This window comes from Pipra filicauda, unplaced genomic scaffold (assembly GCF_003945595.2).
Source record: "Pipra filicauda isolate LSUMZ 115617 unplaced genomic scaffold, ASM394559v2 scaffold120_size2142806_pilon, whole genome shotgun sequence".
NCBI classification, from domain to species: Eukaryota; Metazoa; Chordata; class Aves; order Passeriformes; family Pipridae; genus Pipra; species Pipra filicauda.
This window is the reverse complement of record NW_024103663.1, coordinates 383,111-392,954: the sequence shown is the minus strand read 5'-3', so window position 1 is coordinate 392,954 and position 9,844 is coordinate 383,111. Positions and strand designations below refer to the sequence as shown.

The following is a 9,844-nucleotide window of genomic DNA, read 5'->3' as shown; positions in this document are numbered from 1 at the left end:
TTGCACAGCATAGATTCTAAGTGTTCTCACTGGGGCCTCAAAACTGTGTCAAACAAATGCAACTTGGTCTCTTTCCCTGTCTTCAGACCCTAACAAAGTTGTTTTCATTATCGAGGAAACCCCTGGAGAAGTGTTAGCATCCTAAGTGAGCCTTGTAAGTGGAACAGAATTAGGGAAGCAAGCAGACAACACAGTAGAGAAAATAGATCTCATTTTCTATCTATCAGGTTCCATTAGTCTCACAGGCAGGTCTCTATCACAGCCACGGCCCGTCCACGGTCAGAGTGCACCCAACAGATGGAAACAGGAACGTGTCTGCTGAGGAGCCTCTTACTGGATTTAACTCTCAATCACCAGCTGAGCAAGGGATAATGCAATTCATCAGGCACCAGTCTCAGGGACATTCCAACCAAATCCTGTAAGTAAACTGGGGGCAAAGGTCTCTGCAACGATCACCTGGTGCACAAACAGCTCATGGGACATACCTCTGATGCAGATCCAGGGGAGATCAAACTGCTGCTGGAAAGGTTCCTCCTGCCCTGCTTCCCCACATGCTCATGCAAACCCCTTCCACCCACTGAACTCTTTTCCAGGATCTGCAGCACACCGTGGGCAATCCACTCAAACACCACAGCGTGGGCTCACCCAGCCCTGGGGCCGTGGGACGAGGGCTCCACCACCCCAACTCCACATCAGATGTCACCAACTCCGAGGAACAGGAACAGAGAAGGCACTGGGGGCTGCCCTCACAACACCCCTTACAGCTATGGGGGAAGGACCATTAGGGAGTGAGGGGAAGAAAATTTACCCACTAATTGCTAACGAGCCCTGTCTTTCCTTGCTGGTACACAAACAAGGGAGTTCAGCTCTCCAGCTGAATTAATGCCACTTGTGAAAACTAACCTGGGAGGTTGGATGTTTCTTCCAGGGTAAGGAGATGTTCCAATTACCAGTAAATTGCCAGCACTCAGAATGATGCTGCATATTAATTCAAAGCATGTGAATGTTCACTGAATTACCCAGAGCAGTAAACAGCTCTTTGTGAGGTGTGTAAATAATCCCAGGGTAACCAGAAAACTGGGAAAAGAGATTTTAAAAATTAATTTGCCTGGGCAGAGAAAAAATTTTTAAGGAAATAAGTAACAAAACGGGTTATCAATGAAACAATTAATTTGATTGTTATTAGCCCAGTGATGTAGTCATGATTGGAAGGAGCAGTCCCAGGCCACCTGTACCACCCGCACCACACTGAGACTTTCCTGGGATGGGAAAACATGGGTAGCCCCATCCCTGTCTCACTGCCCCAGGCTCCCCATGGCAGGAGAGACATGGAGCAAACGTGGAAGGAAGAAGAGGCTTCACAGGTTGCTGTACTTTCTTCCTGAAGACCAGGGTCCAGTGTCCCTCCAGCTCAGCATCCATTGCAGTCACCACTAATGAATGAAGATTTAATAAATGCCTGTGGTTTTGGGGGTTTTTCAACCTTTTTTTTTTTTTTTCCCCCAATTCAGCTCCCTCATCACTGAGCTAATGCACTAATGGACACTTACCATTACCTAACTTCTGACCTAATGGGCACAGTAAATAAGTAAAAGGCTCATAAAATCAAATTTACTGAGCATCATTCCGTTTGCTGTCCATTAACTGAAACTATTTATTAGGTTAAACAGATCCAGGGTATGGAGCTATATTCATCTTGCACTAATGCTGTTACACAGATATTTCAGGATCCCAGGTGCTCCAGCAATTGCAGGGAAGTGCTGGGAGGCCAAGCTCTTGCTCCTGGCAGCATTTTCTGGAGCAGGGTGGGTGCCCCAGCCCTGTGAGCTGAGTGAGTTTTTCTTTCAGGCATGAGGGAGCTCCAGTCAACCGACTGCTGCAACATCCCCAGGAAGGGAAAAGGGTTGGGAACCTTAATGACAGTGTCTGGTTCACAAATACCCAAATCAGAGATAGATTAGATGAACTTTGAAAACTTTCATATATATATGTATACGTGCGTGCGTGTGTGAGAGAATGTATATTTTAAGGGATTTCACTTGATAAGCTACTTTTTTCTTTTCTAAACTCCCAGGGCACCAGTAAAGCCACCATTACAATCATGAGGACCAGTAAAGCTTCGAAAAATACCATTTGTACTGTGGATTTAAACCATTAGAACCACAGTAAGCCTTGAAGATAACTCTGAAATGCATTTTTGATTTCTCAAAAATGTCTTGGGAATCATTAAAAGAAATGAAAACTATGTGCCCTGGACAGACACAGGCTGGGAAAGCACTGCAAGGGATGGAAAAATATTGGCAATACTTAGGAAAAGATACAAGGAGTGTCCCCAGAGCAGTGGCTCACCCAGCAGGAGGGGCAGGCCGAGCTTTCACGTTTCCATTTCCATGACGCTCTCACCGTCCTAGATGCCACCTGGCCAAGGGTGAGCTGACAGTGCTGGGGCAGAACCCTGCCCTGCACTTTTTGGGGACTGCAGGTCCTTGCTGAGGGACCCTCAGCACTGCTGTGCCATGGACAGGGGATGCTGCCACCCCAAAACACAAGGAAAGGCTTGGTGGTGGTTTCTGCTTGAAATGGGCAATTGGTGCCCAGAAGTCCCAGTCCCTCCTGGTTCTTTTTTCCTACCAACCATCCATTTGACTATTTTCTAAAGCAAAACAGCAGCTTCATTGAATCCAAGTAATGACATTTCAGGCTTAAAAGCCATGCTGTACCCACAGTTCACAATGAATCAAACAGCCTCTAATGTCTCCTGACCTACTTTTTAGATCCTTCATCATATCTGCTTAAGATAAAACCCTTGCTGAGGATTAGAGCATTCATGGCATATGTCCAAAGGTCAGGAAAGGCCATACTGGAACGACAAACTAAGAAAACTGCTCCTGGCAGTTTCAATGTTGTATTTTACTTCCAGGACAGGCAAAAACTTATTAAAACTGTGAATTATCACACTGCTGGGAAGAACTGGAGCCTCCTATTGCAGAGCAGTGTCTGCTGAGTAGAAACCAGCCTCTCAGTGTAACTTTCTTCCTGCAAGGTGAGAACAAGGCATCAGTGGAAATTAGGACCTGGGTTTGCCCTTAAATCACTTAATTTACTTCAATATTTATGCTGTAAATGAGAATTAAGTAGGAAAGGATTTGAAGCTATTAAATAATTTAATGCCAGGTTTTCCAGCATTCAGCTGTAGGTTAATTTGGTTTCCAGCACAGGTAACACTTTGCAGTCGAGTACCAAATGCATTTGGAACACTTCTGAAGTGTTCCCACCCAGCAGCAGAGCCAGCTTGGTTCTGGAGGCCACAGTGGTATCAGCCCTACCCAGGAACCAGATCCTGGAGAAGCAGCAGGGATGCAGAGGTTGTCCTCACCTGTGAGACGCTCCATTCAACACGTGGGAACGAATTCTGAAGGGAATCTTCACCTTATTTATGATTGCCTCTCTGTGCCCTAAGTGCGGCCAGGGACAAACTGAAACTAAGCCTGGTGTCCCACTGCAATGAGGACTGGGTCCCCTGTCCCCTCGTGCCATGGGGGTGTCCCGGGGTGACGCCCCAGCCCTGGCAGAGCCCGGCTGTGCCAGCCCAGCACACGGGCCCCGACAGCTGCCCGGAGCTCTGTGTGGATTCCAGGCACATCCCTGCTGCAGCTGGTTCCTGGGGTTAATGACAGTGGAGTGAGGAGCAGGAGTACCGTGTGAGTAGGTTTGCAGTTAATTTAGCAGATGATGTCAGCTGTCCAGGCACAGGCTATTCCCATTCCCCCTCATTAACCTCGGCTCTGACAGACTGTGCCGCTCCCCGGGTCCCATCCATCAATCCCTGTCACTCCAGCAACGCTGCTTCCTTTCCACTGATGGAGACAGAGGAGAACTTCCATTGTTTCTGCTGCTTCCCAGTCCCTCCTGACACAGGGCTCAGAAACGAGGCAGAGTCAGGCTTCGAGGAGCCCCCAGTGCTGCTGGAAAGGGGGATTCAGACGTTGGTGCTCGGCCCTTTGAGCTGGGTCAGCATCTGAACCGATGCCCTGCCAGTGGGCACCAGGTGCTTGGGTGGGCCCCTTGCAGATGAGCTGAAAAACCACCATCCCAAATCCTCAGGGTCTGCGAGAATTTGACTACTGTGTTTAATTATTTTTGTCAGAGATGGGAAACTCTCCTGGTGTTCTACTTAAAACCTTGCCTCCTTCTCACATGCTGAATTTCTGCTCCAGCAGGCACAGGACTTTCAGTCTGAAGCCCCTGTACTGTCAGTGAAAGATGACACGAGCCGTGTGATGTGTGACAAATGGCTTTGATTTTTCAGAGGAAGTTTCATTATTTCAATTTTCCTATGTTCTTGAAATGAAGAAGAATTCCCATCCAAGAAGTCATCTGGAAGAGCAAAAATCTCTCTTATTTAAAAGGGTCTGTTTGAACAAAATATAGTTTTACTTGAGCCTGACTTGTGGAAAATGTCAGAAAACTGAAACATTCAATTCTGAAAACACAAACAGGGACTCCTCCTCCAGGATCCTGGAACCAGGCTGGAATGCTGCAGCCTCCCCAAAGTGGTTTTTTCCTTCCAAGTTCTCCCCAGAATACACGTTGTGTTGGAACTCCATGGTCTCAAACACCTGCAGTTACAACGATGCCACGGTTAAGGACTGTGTTCTGTGGGAAGCCAGCCCATCCAGATCTGGGCAAATCATCCCTTATTACTTATTTATGAGAGTTAATTTCATGTGCTGGCATCTCACAAGCCATATGGAGGAGAGGCTGCCTGAGCCAAGCTGCAGGCAGCTCTCAGCCGCCTTTTTTTCTGTTGTTTTAAATACTGCTGCTCATAACTGAAGGGAGGTTAATCACTGCTTTTACTGAGAAAAATTACTTGAGAAATCCCAAATCCTCACCTTCCAAACAGGCAGGTTTATGCCACAGAGAGCTGGTGTGCCCCAGCCAGAACACAGACTGCCTGGTGCCCCAAGATTCACAAACAGGTCGGCTCTGTAGGTACAGTTACAGATAATCAGATGCTGGGTATGTGCAGCCACATCTATTAATTTTCATAAACACCAGTTTCTCCTGGTATTTGCTCATCTGATGGTGATTGACAGAGGAATGGTCTGAAGTGCTTCGCCATCAAAGCTGCACACCAGGCAGCTCAGTCCCTGCTACTGTGTTCTGTGCCACTGTTATCACTGAGAAACCTTTCCTCACCAATATTTTCTGTTAAATTTGAAGTGTCTGTCCCTTTTGGGGAGCTTTTTGTAAGAGTATCAAGGCCCAGGTTTGACCAGAAACTCTTATTGTGTAAACAAAACTAGAACTGTGCATGTCAGTGATTTGCATCTCTTCACACGCCCTAAAAGCTGATCCCTGACATCCATTCAGACAAAAATATACATCCAAAAATATACAGCTATTCTCAGTATTCCTCATTTTCAGATGAGGTATGTCTCCAAAGATAGCGCTGAGATGAATTCACAGCAAGGTTGTGGCACTCCTGGTATTTGCTGTAGGAGAATGACATTTAGGATAATAAAAACGGAAGATGTGTGGAGCAGTAACGATGGCAATCACATTTTGCCACGGACAAAGAGATTATATAAGGCAGTGAAAGCTGAAATGTGAGATGGCAGGAAGGGGATGGCCAGGGAGCTGAGGAGCAGCAGTGCCAAGGTGGGCTCGGGGAGCAGCTTCTGTCTGAGGTGGAACGAGCAAGAGAACTGCCCTGGCTGTCTGGCACTGATGGGGACCTGGGGGGATCCCTGAGCATGTCTCCCCAGGGTCTGAGCAGGTGAGCACAATAATCACAGCTGTCTGGTTCCCTCTGTGCATCCTTCCTCATCACAGAATCAATTCCCCCTCATTTTCACCACATCTTATAAAATGTACTTTCTCCCAGAGATTTCCACTCTACACAAACCTGTTTGTTTCCCTCATCTATGAGACATCTTTGACTTATCTGTGAAGTGCTACAAACACTGTAATATAAAACTGTTCTCATTTCAGTCTGAAATTAAAATTTAGTAGAAGATGCACAAAGCAGAATAAACTTTCAATTAAAATCTAAACACTGTACTAAGAAAGAAAACTGGAGGGAGCTTCTAGGCTTCTTTGCATTAAAAATGCCTGAGATTTAATTTCACTGTGACATCTCCTTGGAATTGCACTGCTAATTGATCAGATTTTGTCTGTCTGTTATTTAAACTTTCAATAAAACTTAGATTAATGGGAGGTGTAATCCTCCTGGGCAGAACAAATATTCCCATTGTTCGTGTCAGGTATGGAATAGCAATGCTCCTACTAACAGCTTCTGCATTCAACCTGGGAAAAGAAGTTAATCATAAAAGTGTGGTGATTCCTTAATTGCTTGAATGAAATTTTCTCTGTGTGCCATTCCCTTCTCCTGTGCTTCCCCACCCCCACTCTCCACAACTGCTGCTGCAGAACTTTAAAACCACCCAGGCACCTTCAGGACTGAATTGCCTTGTTCATCATGCAAATGAGACCCCAGCTTGCTCTGCCAGTGGTCTCCCAGAAGGATGGGAGCATCTTCCAAGAAAAAAAAGCAAGCAACAGCTTTATAGAATCACAGAATCAATGAGGTTGGAAAGACTGCCCAGACCATTGAGTCCAACCATTCACCCAGCACTGCCAAGGCCATCACTAAACCCTGTCCCCAGGTGCCACATCTGCATGTCTTTTAAATCCATCCAGGAATGGGGACTCCACCACTGCCATGGGCAGCCTGTTCCAGGGCTGGACACCCTTTCCCTCATGAAATTTTCCCCTATATCCAGTCTAAACCTCCCCTGGAACAACTTGAGGCTATTTGCTCTTGTCCCTTGTGACCTCCTAGAGAGGAAGCCCACTGCAGTAAAAATTAGCCCCCATCTCTGGCCCCACAGAGAAAGAAGCCTGAGCCAGCAGGCAGGACCATCCCACTCTCTTGGGATGCCCAAGGAACTGCTGGGCATCCCTCCAGCTTCGGGACTGGCTGAGAGGGCCCCCAAGATCCACCTCAGGCTGTGTGGCCATTACTAGTGAAGAGCCTTTTGGTTACACACCCAACACTCACCAGAATCCAACTTCCACAGGCATCTGCAGGAGCTGCAGCACTAAACAAGCCCTTCATTAGCACAGGGGACCTTGACCTCCAGCTTTTGAGGATCTGGTGATTTTCCTACACAATGCACATGCTGACATGACATATTTTTGGATGCTTCTGGAGGTAAAACCATTTCTCTATTTCAAGCTGAGTTTGAATAGATTATATAAAGCCTCTCCAAGATGCAGAATGCTTTCCAAATTGCTTATTTTAGTTTTCTATCTCTCAGTAAGGACTAAAACCTCCTGCATTTTTAGAGGAAGAGATCAACAGCTCAAAGTGCCATCCGTGGGCTGAAGCAGTGCTTGCTCCAGAAAACTGGGATCACTCTTGGATGAAGGACATGCTACATAGACATAATAACACAAATGCTGTTCACAGATACTAATATTAACATACCACAAAAAATTAGAGCCCATTTTTTACCATTCTCTTCCATCATGAGAGCAATGTATCTGTGCCAAATTGTAACTACACACAAGAGGAGGGAATCAGGCTGGATTTTTTCCTGATTTCTGCTTTTTCAGCAAATTTGCTCTCTGCCAGGCTAAGACCTTTTGTACCACACTGAATAAAAATCAGAGAGGGGCAGAACAAGAGGGAGGAAGAATTCAGGAGGCAACACCTAGTTTGTATTCCTGCAATGGTCCTGTTTGTTGTGTAGTGCTAAATTAACTCACATTAATTCATTGAGAAAACAAGCCTTAGAGAATAGCAAGGAATTTACAGTTTCTCCTGAATTAATACTGCATGGTAGCACTTTATTTTAAGAATAATTAACGATAACTCAACAGTGGAAAAAAAGTCTTTTGATGCCTCTGAAGCATGTCAGCAGGAGATGGCTATGGCTGTACCTGCTGGGAGTCCTGCTTAAAATACAGCCAATATTTTCATAGCTGTGATTCATCTTCTCATCCTCTTAGGCCTGTGCTGTATTTATTGCACATACACTTTGGGGGAAGAAAAAGGAAAAATCTGGTGTACTTGAAATAGGAATAAAAGAGTCAGTTCCAAGCCTCTGCTCACACTGAGCCTGGTGTCACTGGGACATTGCAGGGGACAAACACCAGCAAGAGGGACACTGACCTGCAAGGCAGATTGCAGGTCCCTGGACATCCTTCTGATGTGACAAAGGTGGCAGCCCTCGGACCCTGGGAACTTGAGCCCTGGCCACAGGCTGCAGCTCTGCTCCCTGCAGGGGTCTGACATCCCCCAGTTGAAACAGCCCCATCCCCTCTGCCAGGCTGAGAGATGGCTGTGGGGGGGCTTGGCAAGAATCTGCATAAATGATGGATCCAGGTGAGCAGCACACACCATCCTCATTAAAGTATCAGTGTGGCTGGAAATGAAAAAGATTCATGTCTGCTGCAGGAGGCTTTCAGGGATCAATATGTTCCAACATATGTTTTAATACTTCCTCAGTTCTCACATGTGTCTCATGGGATTTCTTTATTTATCTTTTTTTCCCAAGGTTATGAAGCCAACTGTTTTTGTATGTGCTCTGAGGCAGAGACCTGCTTTTCATAATAAATCTCTTTCCTAGAAGGGGAAAAGCATGAAGCTATGCCTCTTATCCAAACAGAGCATGATGAGATTACGCTGTGCACAAAGCCCTGGCTGCTCCTGCTGTGTGCTGCTGGAGTGCTCAGCACACCTGTGGGGAGATTATTCTTCCACGAAGGGACTAACCACAACTTCTGCTTGTCGGTGCTTCTGGAACATTTTCTCCTCCCTTTATCTCTCCTTTTCCCAGAGGATGCTGTGCTTTGATGTCTCTGTAATACAAATCATACTGACACTGAGAGGTGAGTGGGCTGTACAGATCCATCCTGGGAGTAGGAAAAGCTGTCCTCTGCAGCACTGGTGAAGGAGGGAGTGCAGCCCATGGAACAGGATTTGATAAGAAAGAAAAGGAAAAGGGCACGAGGGTGTGTTGGAATATGTGGGAGACGCAGAGCAGCCCTGGTTGTGCTGGCCCAGGAGCACAGACAAGTTTGCAGCTGCTCTGTAACTTGGCTTCTGAGGCTCCTGTGCTTGGTAACTAACCCGGCTCCTCATCAAACTAATTAATTGACAGAGCCCAAGGGGCCACTTGAAGCCAGTTCATGTCAGGACACCGTGAACAGCCCCTCTCACTCACTGCAGAACACAGGACTTGGTTCTCAAAAATCCAGCTCAGCTGAGAGCTGGTGGGTGTGCTCAGAGCTGTGCCAGGAGTAGCACAGCTGAGACTCTCCCCCCTCCCTCCGTGGGGCTGTGATGGTCCCAGCTCCCCCCAACCTTGCCATGGAGCTGTCACCTGCACCACCCAGTGCTGGCTGTATCCAGAGGCACAGTGGCCACTGCTCCAGCCCAGGGTCACCGAGGTCAAACAAACCCTCTAACCTGGACACTTTGTCCTTCTCCTTTGTTCTGGGGAGATGCAATCGTCTGTTCCTGCAGCAAATGGGGTGGTGCACAAACCATGTGTTGACACCTTCCACGTTTCCCGGGGCTTCAGTCCACCTGTGGAGCCCATCACTGCGGGGTGGGAAGGGAAGACAGGATGTTTTCACACCCTGGTCTCATCAGCTGCACGTGCAGGTGTTGCTCTTTTCTCCAGGCACTTCTTCCCCCTCTCATAGCAAAACCATAGGACAGGAAGGGAGCACTGCTGGGTTCAAACCTGGGATGAAACCTGTTATACAAGAAATCATTGTATTCCAAAAATCATATCCCAGGGGCTAAATAATAGGATAGAAACAACAA

The 9,844-nt window shown here is 47.0% G+C and overlaps 1 long non-coding RNA gene across 1 annotated transcript in view; it reads right to left on the bottom strand.

Moving 5' to 3' along the window:
• Positions 1–1,326: 1,326 nt before the first annotated feature.
• Positions 1,327–9,844, bottom strand: part of LOC114004050 — a 46,116-nt gene continuing 37,598 nt past the window's right edge. The window contains exons 4-5 of the long non-coding RNA XR_003546438.2: positions 9,482–9,773; positions 1,327–4,619 (exon numbers count right to left, since the gene is read on the bottom strand). This is a non-coding gene — a long non-coding RNA (uncharacterized LOC114004050). The remainder of the gene's footprint in view (positions 4,620–9,481; positions 9,774–9,844) is intronic.